General features: G+C 33.9%; 1 protein-coding gene and 1 non-coding gene across 2 annotated transcripts in view; both read left to right on the forward strand.

The window, feature by feature from the left end:
• Il1rapl2 (interleukin 1 receptor accessory protein like 2) overlaps window positions 1-18,778 on the forward strand; it is a 1,120,259-nt gene that overhangs the window by 701,668 nt on the left and 399,813 nt on the right. The gene's annotated exons all lie outside the window — the stretch shown is intronic.
• LOC117695685 (U6 spliceosomal RNA) lies at window positions 16,211-16,317 on the forward strand. Its single transcript, XR_004604710.1, has one exon. It is a non-coding gene; the product is annotated as a U6 spliceosomal RNA (small nuclear RNA).

The raw sequence follows: 18,778 nt of genomic DNA on the forward strand, positions 1-18,778 counted from the left end.
AGTTGTTTTTGTGCAGTATTGAGTATTTAGCAACATTCTTTGCTCTGACCCACTGAACACCAGGACCAGGCATACCCTACACCAATCACCCTGTTTTACTAGACACTGCTGAGTGTCTTTTGGATAGAAATGAGAGCTACTGCTCTAAGAAGCTATTGATTGATTGATTGATTGATTGATTGGTTTAATAGCTTCCATGGTAACAGTCTTCTTTTCTACCATCCATCACGCGATTCTTCTTCCTTTACTTCCCTTTATTTTCATCTGACCACCTTTCTCATGACCTATGACTCTCCTCTTGTTTTCAAGTTTCCTGATTTCTGTCTTATTAAACTGATGTCCTATTTTTTATTTGTCTTGTTCCAAACCAGAAATTCACCGGCATCTAGATCTGAGCTTTCTCTAAGTTTTTTTTCCCCTTCAAATTGTTGCCTTAAATTGAGGTGAAATGAAGACTCTAGAGCAGTGCTTCTCAACATGAACGTTGCAACCCCTTTGGGGTTGAATGACTCTTTCACAGGGTTTACATAGCAGATATCCTTCATATTAGATATTTACATTACAATTTATAATAGTAACAAACTTACAGTTCTAAAGGAAGAAACAAAATAATTTTATTGTTAGGGGTCACTACAACAAGAGAAACTGTATTAAAGGATTGTAACATTAGGAAGGTTGAGATCCACTGCTTTGGAGCCAGGTATACTGAGCCTTAGTTCCTATATTCCAATTGTTTATCTAATAACTTTAAACTTTTCATTTGCTTTCATTTATATAACAATGCTAATGATGGCCACTGTTTATAGATTCAGTGTAGGACAAAATAAGTTAGAAACCTAAACTTAACATGTTGGCAATGTTGAACATGATAGCGTATAAACTATTATTATCACAAAGATACATGTGGTAAAAAATATATATAAAATGAAGTAACTTCTATGCTTCACTTGAGTGTTCCAGTAAGTCATAGTTACCATAGTGATAAAGTGCACACAAAGCTGGTAAAACACTGTAATTACTTGATGACTGCGGAAATCAAAATGAATGTCTTAGCCATATGTCATTCATTTTTGGTACATGGCATTGTCTTGTCCTGGCCTAGTGCAATGGAAGGAGAAAGGTTTTAAGTGGTAACTCATTTAGAAATTCTGATTTATTGTCTAGACAGTTTTAGATTCCACACCATACTAATTTCACAGATCTGTCAATGTTTATAGCTACTCTATGTTTTTACTGATTGAACAATTTAAAGACAAAGAAAGACAACTTGTGGTGAGTAGCATGAGTTTATACATTTTTACATGCACGCGCGCACACACACACACACACACACACACACACACACACTTACACACACTTAAAGCTCAGAATCTTGCTGTTCCAACAAATGCAGAGTGGTGAGAATTTTAACCCCAAATGTTAGAGAGCATCAGCTCTTCAATCAAGTTTCACATGTCCGACTACTTCTTTTTCTGTGATTTCATTTGCAAAGGATTGAAGCAAAAATAGTCCTGGATATTAAAGGGGCTATTTTTTCTCTGATATTGTTTGAATCCTCCAGTTTTGATTTTATGGTAGGATTGGGACTGTTTTCATTTGTGACCTCTTCAAGTACTGATTTTATATAACTCATTAGCATATGCTTCCTCTGTATGATTCATCCCATTGAAGCAATTAATTCTTCTTCCATTCAGTAAAATATAAATAATATACTATCTTCCTTTCAAAGACATTAACACTTGTAGTTTAGATTTGGTGAGTCAGAAAAAATAGAGTGTTTTTGAGTCCACTTCCTCAAAAGCCTCCTAAATGAGAGGATGGAGCAAATAGATTTTCTGAGATAAAGCAAGCATTTGATTAAGAAGTTAATCCTTCATGGCTTTCACAATATTCTTTCAGACCTCCCAGAACTTGGAGTGCCGCATGCATTCATTCCAACTTACCATGAGTAAACTATATGCTTTTGTACTACCAAAATATCTCCTATATCTCCCTGAAACAGCTTTGGTATTGTCATTTTACCTACCTAAAATTTCAGTGGTTCTTAATGCCTGTTAAATAAAATTTCTAGGAATTATACAACTCATAGAATGACAGTGTTGGGAGGAATCTTGGAATACATACACTTCAGTGGTAATCAAACTTTGATCTTTAGATAATTTCTAGAAGAATATTACAATTCTTAGTGAGAAAACAAAATACCACAGAAAACCAAGGACAATGAAGTCATGAACTTATGAAAGATAATGTACTCATTCTAAGTTGTTAGAAACTGTCTTTCAATTTTATTTTGCAATAGCCTTTATTGTATGAAGGGATGACATCAACCATGATTGACTGACTGATGATGGTAATAGGAGAATGCAAACCTTGGGCTCACGTTGTATTTACCATGCTATTCAAAGTGCTTAGCATTTAAATCCCATTATCATTTGACAACTTGATCATAATGATGCCCTAAAGATCATCCTATATTGTTCAGTCATTATCCCTTGCTGTCCCTCAAATGTACCTTACAGTTTCTCCTAAAATTTTAATTCAAGTGTTTCCACTTTTATAGTATGTTCCTGTCAGAACAAATATATCTCTATACGTTGCTTTCAGAGATTTACACCACTTATCATTTATACCACACACTCTGTCAAGATTGCCATAATTTATGACCTATACATTCTCCTGTGTTTGCCATCTTATCAAATGACATCACCATCTACCCAATTGCTTAAACTAGGGACCTTGAAGACATCTCTTACCTTATCTACACTGATGTATCATGGGTCCCTGTCACTTTACCTGCAGGATGAATCCTGCAAGTATATACTTGAATCCTTTTACTACACAATTGAACAGATCAAACTGTGTCTCCCATGTTCTGCCTTGAAGTCCATTCTTGGTGTAGCAGCCACTTTTAATGATAAATGCCCTTCCATTGAATTTCTCTACTCTTCAAGATAAAGCTCAGAATCTTTAACAGTTACACAAGATATGCACTGCCTACTCCCAGTTCTCTGGCTCATTTCTTGCTGGTCTTTTCTTTTTAGGCTTTTATTCAGATCTATTAAACTTTTAACCATTGAATATATCTTTCTTGCTGCTGTATGCTTTTGCTTTCTGACTTTAATTTCCAGATCTCTGAATCCTCACATATCTTAGTTACACTGCCTAGAACATTTTTATGCTAGGAAACATTCTTGAGTCCCTAAAGTTTCAACATGTGCCCCAAAGCAGAGTAGCTTTCCACTTATTATTATACTCAAGACATTGTTTTGTAATTACCATTTAAATTGATTTCTTCAAAAACTATGCACATGCTACACTTATTATTATGATATCTCACCTCATAGCACTAGATCATAACAGGCTCTCAACAAATATATGTTCTATGAATAAAAATTTCACACTATAAATTATCAATTATTGAGATTTACATTCCTGTATTATCTCATTGAAACAAGTAATAAATATATGTATAATATATAACATATTATAAATGAATATATTATATAATATATACTATGATATATATATATATATATATATATATATATATATATATATATGTATATACACCTAGACCTAGGCCTAGGCATAGATATAGATATATATGGTAAGCTAATTGAAAATACTTGGTAGATAATTGATAAGATTGGATTTTTAGGCACCGGAACATAAATAATAGCTTGAGAAAGAAGTAGATTGTATAGTAATAAAAAGTGAGGATGAAGTATAATCATTGTGCTGTATAATCTAAGCATTTTAAGCTGATAACAGTATGGATTGCTTTTATTGTTCATTTTCTTTTGTTCTGTTTTGGAACTGGGTGTCATGTAGTCCAGCATGATTTTAAGCTTGGTATGAGGATTACCTTGAACTTCTGAAACTTTGGCTTCTAACTCCTGTGTTTGAGGATCACCATCAGATGCCAACACACTCAGTTTTATAATGCTGTACTGAAGGTACGTGCATTCTAGGTGAGCATTCCGTGAACTGAGCTACATTCATGGTTCAGTGATACTGATTATGTTTATCCTGGGATTTAACTTTCTCCCACCATAAAATATCACTAATATGCCTGATTTAAATTGTGAAGTATCTTGTAATTTCATCAAGTAAAAGTATGTTTTCTTCAGATAATGATTTGGGACCATTTTAAGATAATAAAGTTGCTTAAAGTAGCCTAAGGAGTGTGTGTGTGTGTGTGTGTGTGTGTGTGTGTGTGTGTTTCTTAAAGGCTTAAAGAATAATTCACACTGAAGTTTCTGGGAAGTTATCTATAGTCAGGGCTATTACTTCTTTCTTAAAGCAAGCACTTTACTTAAAACATCCAAAAGTTATTGTAGATTCTTGTGTAGATTGAGATGAGATAGAATGATTGGTAATTCCAACTATTAAGAAGACAGACATGTTGGAACCTGCTAGTTATTGATTCTCTTTTCTGCATAAAAATGCAAACAAAGAGGTCATTTTTTCACAGACACTTCATACTGATACATAATTTCAATCTTTTTGGCTATTTCTTGGTGTATATTATTATACTAACATTGGCCAATATATAATAGTAGGCAACAAGTTTCTCTTCTTATTTTTATTCTGTCTTGTTAAACATACTAAACATATAATGTTCTTTGTAAAAGTAAGCAAACTATGAGTTGGTGTTATTTATTGTATATGTTATGTCACAAGCTTGGCTCACTCCATTTTCTTTATAAAGTGTCTTCCTATTCAGATTATTCAGATGTAATGAGTTCAGAGCATAATGAAACAAGATGATGAAACTATTATAGTGTTAAGTCACCTGAATGACAATATATTTTCCATGACAGTACCCCCCAAATGTTTACCAAGAGTAGAAATTCTGACAATCTTAAGTTTCTATCTTCTAAGAAGTATTTTCTGAATTTTCCATTTAATTCAGTACTAATCTCTACCCTATTTATGATGTTATTTCAAACTCAATAGGATTGTCTATAGATAAGAAGAAATGGGTAAAGAAAAGGGAGGAACAATTAGTGTTATAACTCCTGCATTATTATTTGGATCAAACTGCATGCTCTAAACAAGTATGGATTAGAAGGAGGAAGAGTTGAAAATTACATGTATTTTCTCTTTTGTTAAAATATAAGATAAATATACAATGTATGGTTGCATATTAATATAAAACTGTTTGTTATTAAGAAATAGCTATGATTATAGTTGAAATGTATGTAGTTCAGATACCTAGTCAAGTGATAGTTTTTGTTAGCAACTACAGATTGTTTTAAAAGTAAAATTACAGAAAAAGAGGTCAGCACATTTTCCTTAAGAAGAAGATTATAGGAAAGGAAATGGGTAAATATTGGTGAATGGGTCGCAAATTATAGATAAACATAATGAATAAGTTATTTTATTCTATTACCTAATGTCTTAATTAATTTTTGATAGCTATGATAAGACGTTATGACCAAGACAACCTATAGAAGATAATTTTATTTGGGGCTTACAGTTTTAAAGAGTTAGTGTTCATAATCATCATGGCAGGAAAAACAGAAGGAGGAAGTCAGGCATAATGATACTGGAACAGTAGCTGAGATTTAACATCTTGAGCCATAAGCATAAGGCAGAGAGAAGCTCAAAGAACTGGGAATAACATGGGCCTTTGAAACCTCAAAGCTAGCTCCCAGTGACACACCTTCTCCAACAAGGCCAAACCTCGCAATCATTTCCAAACTATTCCACCAACTAGGAACCAAATATTCAAATATACAAGACTATGAAGGCTACTTTCATTAAAACCACCACACATGTCAAGGAAAGATAAGTATATTACTAATATTACATGGTATATTTTTAAATTACTGAAGGATTTTAAATGTTTTTATGACAAAGAAACACTAAATATTTCAAGACATAAAGAATTAATTTGATTTGGTCATTTTGTGAAGCATACATACTATGGAACATTACATCATAGCATATATATATGTGTGTGTGTGTGTGTGTGTGTGTGTATGTATATATCTATATACACACATATATATGTGAATAAAATGCCTGAAATACAGACAAAGCTATGAAATTATTCTAAGTTTATATAGCTAGTCTATTAACTACTTTTCTCATTGCTGCAACTAATACCTGGGGTGGAGGGTGGGATTCAATATATATTCAAAGGGGGTTTTGTTGATGATGCTTTGAGGATCTAGTTCACTATCAAGAAGAAGACATGGCAGTTCTGAGCTGTGGCTTTTTTATATCTTCTATAATCAGTTATACGCCTTTAGAAATACGGCTTTTACTTATTGCTTGTAACCCCAGAGTAAGTGACTTTTGCTTACCTACGTTGCAGCCCACCACAACTTTAATTAGAGCAAAGCAATACTTTTATAGGAGTAAATCCTATGGCGAGGTAGAATATTATAAGAAAACAGATTAAATCAATAATCCTTTAGCTTAAAGAAATATACCTGACTACTTTCAGGCTTCATAATCTAATAATATAATTTAGGTTAATTTTGATTCTTTGTTTCATGCCCAATCATTCATCTTCTTTTTTTTTTTTGTTAGAACACATAATTATTGAGATGTATTGAGTTGGGGTAGTAATAATTCCAGATGGTAAAAAGAAACAAAATCATAGTCTTCATTTTATTCTGAAGCTAATCAAAGAGAATTAGTACAGAACTTAATGACTCTAAATACCCAGTTTTCTTCACATGTTCTGAGACATCTTCATAAATAACAAAGTCCTAAAAACAAAGTCCTAAAAACAAACATGAACTTCATATTAAGGAAAGACTGAATGTTGTTTCCTAAGGAGAATTTATTGATGTGTTCATTCAATATTTTATTCATGTACACATTTATGTTTTTCTAATTTGGTAAAGAGGTCAAATCAGGTTATAGTGTTTTGTATTTAATATATAAGAAACTAAGGAAGAAACCTGTAAGAAACACACACACACACACAAAAAAAAAACACCTGAAAGATACATTGAGAATAGAAAACATAGTCAAATTGAGGTAAAACTAAAGACTGTTATGTCCTTATTAGAAATTTGCTTTCAGAGTTCTAGAAACAATTAAAAGAGTCTTACAAAAGAAAATTATCCTTTCTTTGATACATACTTCTTTAATATAAAAATTAGAAGCTTGAGAACAAAGAAGTATACATTCTCTTTGAGATTATGGAAAACCGTAGGATGACCCCTAACTATTCTCCAACCCTTTGTGTTTAGATGGACTTGCTTTAACCAGCAAAATATGACAAATGAGATGAGTTTCCATTCTAGGGTCACACTGTTATAGAAGACGTTATTTTAGCAAACTGAGATGTGTTTCATTGTCATATTATTATAGAGACTGTGGAGGGGGACAAAAGGATGGAATACTCTGTACCCTCTGGAATCAGAGGGCAACATCTGGCTCATGGCCACTGCTGAAATGGGGCTTCAATCCTAAAACAGCATAAAGATTTTTTACCCCAAACAAGAATGACCTTGGAATAATATAATTTCCAGATCAAATCTGAGGGTCCTGTAGCCATAGACAGCATCTGGATTATAGTTTGGCGAGAGCCAGAGCAGCAGCAAATCCAGTTACACTATTCTGCACTCCCAGCTCATAACTATTAGCTCATAAAGGTTTCTTGTTTGTAAACTGTAATTTCAGTCTTAAACTATCTTAGATCTCACTCTGATATACCTTCAATAGTAGATGGAAAACTAACTTCCATGGAAATTTTTATTTTGCACACAGGACTAGACTGTAGATCTACATAAAAGCAAGATAAATAGATTCTTAAAAAATATTTTTTTCACATGTCCATAACAGTCTTGGCTTTTGAGTGTTGGTTTTTGAGTTTGAATGTAGCAAACAAATTTCCCAAGATAGCCTGTTATCTTCTACATGGGCTTCTTTAATATTATATCCATATACATATTTTTCACTTTGAATACTTCAGGATTTTACTGAATATGTAATTACTTTACTAGATGCTAAACAATAATGTCATTTGCTGAGTTTCTTCACCATACACATAATCATCTGTTCAAAAACAATTATGTGAGATTTTCATTGATCTTTAGAATGTCTTAGAATGTCTTTGGAGCTTTTCAACTTATAATGAACACATATGTCTGTCATTTTTGCTTCAGCACATGTGAAGAAGACTGACTTCCTTGCTGTAGCATTTGTATCATTCTCTAGTCTTTGTTTATATCTTTGAAATTTTAAAGAGATAGATGGATAGATGACTTTTGCTGTACAATTCAGTCTGATAAAACCTGCAGCTACTGTTCAAAAGTTTGGTTAATCTAAAAAGATTTCTGCTTTTATTTCAAGATAATACCTTTTAGCATGCACATGACAGGTGAAAATGCATAATTCCATTAAAATATGTAATAAAATTTAAGATATTACAATTTTAGTGTTATATATAAATAACATAGATAGCTGTACAATGTAGATGACTAGAAAATCTTTTTGTTCTTTTAGAGTAGAGCTGTGAGAACATTTATAAAAATTGACTTCCCAAGAGATCATACATTTTATCCTTAACAATGAATAACTGCTCTGTCATCAATGAGGAAAAATATTTTTACTAAACAGATGTATTATTTTACTAAAATACTGTACCCATTCATAACCCTCTAGCAAATGTCCTTTATAAACAGGCAGGTTAGAGTAAAAAAATACAAGTAGGTATCAATCTAAATATTTTTAGCTAATAATGATTATGATTGATGGCATAAAATGGTTAGTTATTTTGAACAGGGTGATTTACAGCTTTAAATTTCAGAACAAAATCAACAAGGGTTTAATGAGATTTTATTTCCCATGAGGCTAATGGGCTTACATTAAAATGTTCCCAAATGCAGAAGAAAAACATTTTATCTACCCTCTTAGATTCAGAAGCTAAGCTCTACAAATTAAACTGACAAAAGACAAATTAATAAAACAAAAGGTTGGTTTAATATATCCATGAGGGTTTCACAGAAAAAAAATAAGAAAGGAAGGAAGGAAGGAAGGAAGGAAGGAAGGAAGAAAAGAAAGAAAGAAAGAAAGAAAGAGAGAAAGAAAGAAAGAAAGAAAGAAAGACAGACAGACAGACAGACAAGAAAATAACCAAAGTACTAGTTAGGCTTGTGAGTGCATCTATTATTTTAACAAAAGTGAATAAAGAGTGGAGAGAGTACATGACAAAGGTAAGGGGGTTTTATGTTTGAAGGAGTAGTAAACTGTGGGAAGGTATCTAATATATGAAAAACTAATGGATGAGCAGGATTGTTTTAGTAATGTTTTGTTAGGCACAGCATGGTGTCAATTTTCTATCGTTAACAGTAGCTGTTCTCATTGTCTTAGTTTGGAAAATATGAGGGAAAATACTATCACAAGTCCAAATTTATGCCTACATTTTATGAAGAGATGGAAAGGGCAGAAACTTCTTCTCTGTCAGATCTTTATTACTTGTCATCAGTTCAAAAGAACTCTTATTCAAATGTGGTACATTTATGGGTGTCATATTTGGATTCCCATTATTAATGAAGTCTTGATTTTAAAATGCTATATATTTCAATATCATCAAAAATTTATAGGTTGATACCCAATCTTCAATATTATAGTATTTAGAGGGGGAAGCTCTTAGCAAGTGATGAGATCTAAAGGAAAGCTATCCTCATAAAGGAAATCAGTCCTGCAAAAAGAGATCCCAGAGAACAGACTGTGTAAGGACAGAAGAAAGTACTATCTGTGAATTAAGAAAGGGAACCAAGATGAATATTGAGGGTGCATGTGCATTGTATTTAGAAGAGAAGTTCCTGTCTCAAGACTGTGAAAAACTAATAATTTCTGTTATTTATAACCTGCATATTTTATATTACCCTGCATGGAACAAGACCAAAAGATACTCAAAGTTTTGTGTCTCAGATGCCTTCCCACGATAATAATAACTTCTTCCATGGTTTAGTCCCAATAAAAATAAAAGTGTATGTTTATCCTTTCTCTTTACACCTCCTCTAATAAGTCTCATTTCCTTGCATGTGACATTGAGACTTCAGACTTCAAACTATCTTAAATTAAATGAAATATAATAATATAAGTAACATACCACGAGATAGCATTAAGTTGTTCTATGTTAAGCATTTAGTTCTCATACTTATCCTTTATTGAGGACACTATCATAAATCAGTTATGAAAAATAAGAATTAGAGAAGTAGCATGTATATATTTTCTTCTTACTGTAACAAAATCTCTAAACAAACAGCTTAAGACAGGGAGTACTTTAATTTTGGCTCACAGTTTGAGGGTATGGAAGGCATGGTAGCAGGAGATTGAAGCAGCTGGTCACACTGAATTTCTAATCAATCAGAGAGTAAGAGAGTAAAGCATGCTGTTACTCAGCAGTCTTTCTCTCTTTTTTTTTTATGTAGTCTGATGCCATACATGGTTATGTTGGGCATTTCACTACAATTAACTGAATCTAGTGCCTTTTATTGACATTCCCAGAGAGTTGTATCTGATCACAGTAAATTGACAATCAAGATGAACCATCACAAAGCTCAATTTCCTTGTCCAAAAATATTATGTTAGAAACATAGAGGAATATGTTTGCATCTTTCCACAATGAATTTACAGGGCTTAACAGTTTTAATAACAGCACATTTTTAAATGATCAATTTAACTTGGTAGACTAGATGGGGTGAACATACATAGTTTTATTGCAATGTTAATTACTAATATTAACTCTCATATAGCACATGGTACATCATATAGTAAATATATATATATATGTATAAATAATCAGGATGAATACAAATTTAAAAGGCTTCAGCAGAATTAAAGAGGTTAAGAAGTGGCCTTAAAATAAGCCTGTGTTGAAAGGGGAATGAACCAGACCAGTGCTTTGGGGGGCTTGATGTTGCTAGATGATGGTATCAGGTTTGAGACTGAAGCCACAGATAGAGTTCAGCTGCTAAATGAAAAGTTGAAACAGGTCTGGAACAGAAGCAGGAGAAGACATATCAGGTCCAGGTCCATACATACAAATATTCTAATAGGCTATACCAACAGTCTACTCTTAATAGAAGATTAGATATGAGAGGGGACAAGGACCTAGCTGAGCTAATGCTTCAGGAACAATTGTGGAGTCCTGAGTTCATGAAGATAACATGGTGCTAGATGACAAGTTTGAGGGATGCCATTCCATCACAGTGTTTAATACTTTATGGGGACCAGATGAGTAAATTAGACTGTTTACTTAATCTAGCATGTCTGGTAAGATCTTAGTCCTGGTTTCTCTCATACAATTTTAACATACTTATGTGTCCATACAGTGTCAGTTTACCTCAAGTAAACTTAAAATGTGGTTCTCTTTCTAGTCCTGGGAATCAGCCATTTATCAGTTAGATAAATGATTCCTGACACATGGTTCAGACTCTATGTCCACCAGGGCACACAGACATCCTTTTCCCTCAAAATAGAGTCAAAAGACTTGATGACCCAGAGAAGGGAGATGCTTGGGGAGCACTCTCTCAGAAGCAAAGGGGTGGAAATAGGGGTGAAAAACTCTGGGAGGGGAGGCCAGGATGGAGCAACATTTGGATTTTAAATAAATAAAATAATTAATTTTTTAAAAGGGAAAAAACATGACGTCAACCTATCTACATGCTTAAATAGGCTATAAACTATTTTCTAAATTTTCTGGAACCAAAAGTTTATTGAGAGACATCTTCCTGTTCAGATAATGGATTAACGCTTAAGGTAACAGACAAAACTATCTTTGTATTGTGCAAGAAAACCTCAGGCTAAATAGTAATTATCTTTTAAAAAATATTGTTTTAATTCTTATGGCATTTTAATATAACATATTTGGATCATACTCACCATCCTTCCACATAACTTCTCTAAGATCCACTCTAACTAAACTCTTCCCAGCTCATGCACTGATTTTCTTATTTTAATAATAACATAGTCCAATATGCTCATATAAGGGGTCATGCACTTAATGATGATTGACCTAACAGGTACCACATGTCTGAAGAAAAATGTACTCTCTCTCAGAAACTATTAACTGGGATCTTGTGAGGTCCTTCCCCTCCATGCTAGAATGTTGACTGGCTTGATCTTTTATGAGTCTTGTGCAGACAATCATAGCTGCTGTGAGTTCATGAGTGTAGCTGTCCTGTCATGTCCAAAGAGACTTCTGTCTTTCCACCTCCTCTTTCCCCTGGTTCCTGCTACTTCCTGGGCTGAGAGGAGTAGTAGAGATGAGTCATTTATAGCTAAATACTCCACACTTAAATTCTCTGCGAGTTTATTGGGTTACCACCATCCACCACACAAGGTAACTTACATAATGAGTTATGAGAGCTGCAGTAATCTATGAATACTGAGATATGAACTTAGAATCAGATTGGTACTATATCTATTTAATGAATAGTAGAAGTGGGTTCACCCACGGGGCCTGGGGACTCCCTGGCAATGTATTCTTTGCCATATTTGAAGCATGCATTTCCTTATGTGAAGAAGGCTTTAGCTCTAATCAGAATATGGTTCTTTACCTTTCTAACATTCCTGGCTCCATTGCATCCATAGGCCTACCTTGCCACCAAGGTCATTTTTGTAGTTCACAGGGTTCACAGCATAGTAAGACTGTTGATGGCCACCCTGTCCCCTTGCTCCCAGCTGCTTTTATAGCACCTCCAGTACTAAGAAAGTTAGCCATATCTATTTTTACACTACTACTTTCATGTAGTCTTATGCTGAAGGTAGTTCCATGCTATTAGAATTCTGTGCAAAAATTCTTGCATAATTCCATGTCTTGAAGAACATTCCTTGTATTTTTTTTCTAGCAGTTTCAACACTGTTTTAAGTCTGTTGGTCCATTTCAGATGAACATTTTTACAAAGTGAATGAGTTTTAATTTCATTCTCCTACAACTAGACAACCAGTTTTACCAGTACCATTTGTTGAATAAGCTTCCTTTGTTCTGCTGCATGCTTGTGCCACCTTTGTAAAAATTTAGGAAGACACATCTTTGTTGGTTTGTGTCCAGTTCTTCCATTCTATCCTGTTCTTGACCAAGTCACTTAAAAACTTTATGATCCTGTCTGGATCATAAAGGGGACAATTGGCAGTTGTGTTTCAAATTGCAGTGACACAATAACCGACAAAAGTAACTTAAGAAGGGAAGAGTTTGTTTTGGCTATGACTTAAGGAGTGATACAATCCATCAAGGCAGTGAATGCATGGCAGTGGCAGCATGAAGCAGCTGCTCTCATTATCCATTATCCAAGCAAAGAGAGAGAAATGTAGTGTTCTTTCTCCTTTTTATTTAGCCTTGGAACAAGTGAGTGGTGTTATCACAATTTAGCATGTTTCTTCCCTTCTCAGCTAGCCTTTATGGAAGCACATAGACTCACTCAGAGATGTGATCCCATGGGAATTCTAAGTGCTGGAAAGTTAACAATGAAGGTTAGCTATTTCAGTTCTGGAAATTGTTGAAGCTGGGATTCTATAGTAGATTAGTATTAAAGACCAAACATCCCCTACATCTATTCACCTATATTTATTTGCCTGCATTTTTCCAGTGTAATAATTCTCTCTAAAGTATCATTTCCAGGAGTTTTTAAATGGATAGCTGATTATTTCCAATAATAAGCTACTCATTACCTATTGATGTGAAATCTGTCCTTTTGGCTATCTTCTATTGAGAAAGACTTACTCTAATTATCTTGAATGTCTACCCATTAACTTTATTCATACACTTTGGGGACAGAGAATATGCCTCCCAATATTGGATGAGAACTGTCTTAGCTTTAAATATGTCTTCTTTCTATTAAACTCCTGTTGCTTCAGAAGTATCCTTGTTTTTGTGGTGTATATTTTAAATCTTTGGTCATCTTGGAACAACACTCTGAATACACAGTAATCTGGTAATACTTTGTAAACATCCATAGTGAAACTATTAGAATTTTAATAAAAATAGTTTTAAAATGGAACCAGTTTCTACCGTCCTGTTTAGGATAATGGCATTGAATAATAAAATATTTTATCAGTTTTTCATTGCATGGCATATGCTACAGTCATAGTTTGGGGGATATTCTTCAATGTTAAATAGCCTCATTGTTTTATTTTCAAATCAGGTATTTCTCATCTTTTAGGTTAACTTAATGTATAGGGAAAATATTTCTGACTACTCGTCCTACTAGGCCTACTACTCGTCTACTAGTTTTAGAATATTTAGAGAGAAGAAGCCTGACAAGTAATTTGGAATATACTGCTTGAAAAATTACTTTATTCATGTCAGTGTCGGGTTCCAAAATACACATCATGCTTGTGCCAAGTGGCCTAAAGTAAAAGAACCTATCCCTAGTATATATTTTTGAGTATTTTAACAAAAGACAATGGTTATCAGTTGTGCCTTAAAATTAGATTTGGGCTTCTGGGAATTAGCCTGCTTTTTTTTTTTTTTTTTTTTTGAAGGAAATACGTAAACCACTTATTGCCACATGGCATGCTTTTGAGATAACTGACATCAGCACTTATTTATTAGACGTTAAAAGCCAGCTTAGTTTGTTGAAATTCACCACCAGTGTTTTGAATTACAATACTCATAATGTTCTTTATAACCCGGATTTTGGTTACATTTTAAAACTCATTATCTTCTGCTTGTTTTTGTGTGCATGTCTTTCTCTGCCAACTGTTTTGTAAGCTTTTTGAAACCAAGACATGTATCTTCTACTTCATTTGTGTTCGTGGTTTTTGTTTCTTCCCAATGTCTAGTACAAAAAGCACTTAATAATTACTTCTTAACAGAAAATATCTGCATGTGGTCTGTGTCACTTGGCTCTACTCTAAGAACTTAGTCTGTGCCATTAACCTCACCCAGCTTTCTAGGAAGACTTAAGTCACATGGATCCTGGTCTACCCAGACTCCAGCTGATTTTGAGAAGCCAGGCATCATGGATGAAAATAACTATGCTATTTGCTTAGATAGGAGGAACTCCAGCTTATCCAGATACTTTATTCATTGTGGCTACTTGACCCTATGAAATTTTAAGAGTCTACTTGTAAATTTATCATGTTCTTTGTAGGCCATTGATAAGAAATGCTCACAAATTAGGCCAAGTCCTCCCCCAAGTCATGGCTTACATGTTTACTTTGAGAGATTTGCACTTCCTCCTGGCAAGTATTAGTTCTTTTGCCTCCTGTAAGAAATATGAAATTTGTCTCTGGTCATGAGGATTTTTATATTAACCTATTTTTCAATCTTTACTGAGGAAAATCCATTTTCCTTCTGCTCTTGCTCGATTGGCTCAGAAAAAGGCAGCTACTGTACTCTGGTGTTACTAAGTCTACTGCTCAGCACTTTTCAAATTACTTCAGATTTTGTTGTTCTTCATGGTAGAAGATAAACCCTTAGACTCTTTTCTCATGCATTATCACCACATTAGAAGAGTCACTAAGATGTTCCTATCCTGGATATTTGAAAATACACATCCCAACCATTATATTCCAAGACAGATTTTTCTAAGACAGCTGAGGTATATACTAAACTCAAACCTGAAGAAAACAGACAAGTTTTGAAGAATGTGGCACTGATTTTTATCACTGAGAAACAATCTTGCAAAAAGTAATGAAACCTGAAAAAAAAAAAAGACTACAAATTGAAATATCATTTCCCTATAACAAGGTTGATTCATCCTCAGAGGAACTGAATGAATTTCATTGCAAAGTGTGTGGGCATACCATATAGAAGTGTGTATCATATAGATGAGGTATGTATACAATATAGATGCAGTGTTTGTAGTATATAGATGCAGTGTGTATACTGTATAGATGTAGTGTACCATATAGGTGTGGTATGTGTACCATATAGATGCAGAGGCAAGTCACTGGGGTTTCTTTTTCAAGTAGGCCACTTTCCTGTTTCACTATAAAAAATGATGGTTGTAAAAGAATAATCTCCACTTCAGAAAAGCAAAGGAAAAATAATAGGAAAAGAGGCTGTTATTGGTTAATTGCAAATCTGTGAAGTTTGAGGTAAAGTGTAGGATGTTGAGTTTACAAATACTTTACAATGAAAAGAAGGTTTAAGAGAAGACACAGTAACACAAACAAAAACCAAAAAAAGAAAAGACACAATAATCATTTTTAATATATGAAAAAGGCTATGTTTTACCTATGTCCTTCATTTTATATTTTCAAACTGAGAATATAAGAATTTTTGGAGGTGCTCACTTCGGCAGCACATATACTAAAATTGGAGCGATACAGAGAAGATTAGCATGGCCCCTGCGCAAGGATGACATGCAAATTTGTGAAGCATTCCATATTTTTTTATTCTAAGCCAAGAAAAAAAGCCAGGTTCAAAACTAAGTGTTTTAGTTAGGAGAGATGACAGAGGTTCTGGTTAGTCAACAAAATGATGGACTGGGGATTAGGACTATCTTGTACCTCACTGGTACAAATAGGAATAATTATGCTCTAATTGTATTTTGAGAGAAAAGTGTTATTTTAACAGGAAGGGTGATATGTAGGAGGAGCTAAGGGGGAAGGAATACTGAGAGGAAGAGATAGAGTAAGGAGAGGAGAAGCAAGGTGATGAGAGAGAGAAAGAGAGAGAAAGAGAGGAGGGGGTATGGAGGCAGATGTCCACGTGTCTCCACCAGTCAAAGACAGTGTATATATCTAGGTTGGGTATTGGGTTACACTTCTGATTGAGCATTACCAAATGTATAAAGTCTTTGACTAACACTTAAAAAATTGTATAAAAGCAAAAAGGAAAAGATTGCATGGAATAGGGGTTTTCTAGGAAGGGGAAATGGGGAAAGGGGATGGCTTCTGAAATGTAAATAAAATATAAAAAAGAATTTTTGGAGGATGTAAAACAAAAACCATAATCCAATATTTGGTTGGTCATCAGCTAATATTCTTTTGCTATCACAGTCATTTCAGCAAGCTGACATGGTGATAAAATATGATAAAACAACTTTAGGGGAAAGTCTGCTATTTGATATTTATTATTTTACAAAATATGTTGTGATAACAGAAGAGATGAGCAGCTTTCAGAGAACATTTAGTTAATTTGAAATCAGAGATTGTGAAAAATTGATTGTTCTCTAACATGGTTTGTGTCTAAAGTGTAAAACATTTAGTGAATTTTATTTTTAATGCAAATAAATATTTCAGTCTGCCATTTACATCGTATATTTGTGAACTACTATAATACTTAGTAAAATAACATGTGTCACAGTTTTAATAATGTTTTCTTTTCTTTAAGATTTTTGTCCTGTAAGTATTTTGGAAAACTGAAATGTATCATGGAAGGCACTGTAGGGAAAGCAAGCTCAAGGGACAGTACAATCATATTTTATTTAAGAAGCTGACCTTCTATTCTCAGTTTGACCACTTAACAGCTATAAGATCTAGACATTTGGTTATCATGTGAGAGTGGAGGGAGGCCCTGTATTCAATTATCTCCAAGTTACATTCACACCACATAATAGTTATAGTTTCATTTAATTAGCAAAACATTTTGTATCTGATAGAAATTGAAAGGATTCCATGGCAGTATAAACTATTATAGAAGTATAATAATGTATAAATAATAAAACAGGATATAGTTTGAAACTCAAATAGACCTGTGGTTTTTGGAGGGTTTTGTTTTTGTGGATTTTTTTGGTCTTTTTTAAAAATCAGAACTGTGCCACTTACCATAACTGCTACAATCTCTGGCAGTCCCTTAGTTTTATGTGCCCAAATTAGTTACCTTATTTATAAAGCTGATATAATTATTATCTTATTAAGTAACTATAAATTCAAAATAGAATCAAGTATATAAAGTGCATAGCTTTACATATTTCACATAGAATGTACTTAAAGTGATCACTATGAGATAGTATGATGGCAGGTACTGTTATTCTTCTTTAACAGAAACCTGAAACCAAGGCTCTGAGAACCTCTATCACTTATTAGAATGCAGTATTCTTTGTAGTACATCAGTAACTTCTAGCCTGAGAGATTTCTGCCCACACCCTCTCCCTGAGGGGATCTAAGGAGATAATAATGAGAATCTGAGTCATTTTCAATATTTGAAGGGAGCCTAACAGAGAGTGTTCATTTACTTTTGATAAATTACACAACCTGACTAAAATGTCAAGTTTCTTTGCTTTTGCCTGAAATTATATCCACTCATTTTGATAATACTGGCTATCTCATGCTGATGGGAAACTGATTGGCAGCTTTATATATCTCTGATGAATAGAAATGGGGAAACTAAATTTGAAATCATAAATGTTGTTGATCTTGATTTTTTTTTTAAGTTTGAGAAACTGGAGGAAAAGTAAAATTCCCATTTGATGCTAAAATGATTGAAGAGAGTTACATTATACCATGCTTCCCACTCTGACTCACACTGATTGTAGGATGGGAGGTGTATAGGGAGCCATGGTCAGAGGGATTTTCAAAGTTTGGCAACTTAAGGATAAATTGTTTTTATATAATAAGCACTCTTGAAATGAAGGTACATATAACTTGTTCTTTCTGCCCATGAGATGAAGAAACTGAAGCTCAAAAAGGAGGTATAAGGGACTTATCAACCCCGGTGATCAATGGGGTGACAGATGTCACAGCAGTGTACAGGGGAAATCCATGGCTCCAGATACATATGTAGCAGAGGATGGCCTTGTCTGGCATAAATCGGAGGAGAGGCCCTTGGTCCTGTGGAAGCTTGATGCCCCAGCATAGGGGGTTGCTGGAGCGGTGGGGCAGAATTTGTGAGGAACACCCTCATAGAGGC

The sequence above is a fragment of the Arvicanthis niloticus genome, chromosome X, assembly GCF_011762505.2.
Source record: "Arvicanthis niloticus isolate mArvNil1 chromosome X, mArvNil1.pat.X, whole genome shotgun sequence".
Taxonomy (NCBI): Eukaryota; Metazoa; Chordata; class Mammalia; order Rodentia; family Muridae; genus Arvicanthis; species Arvicanthis niloticus.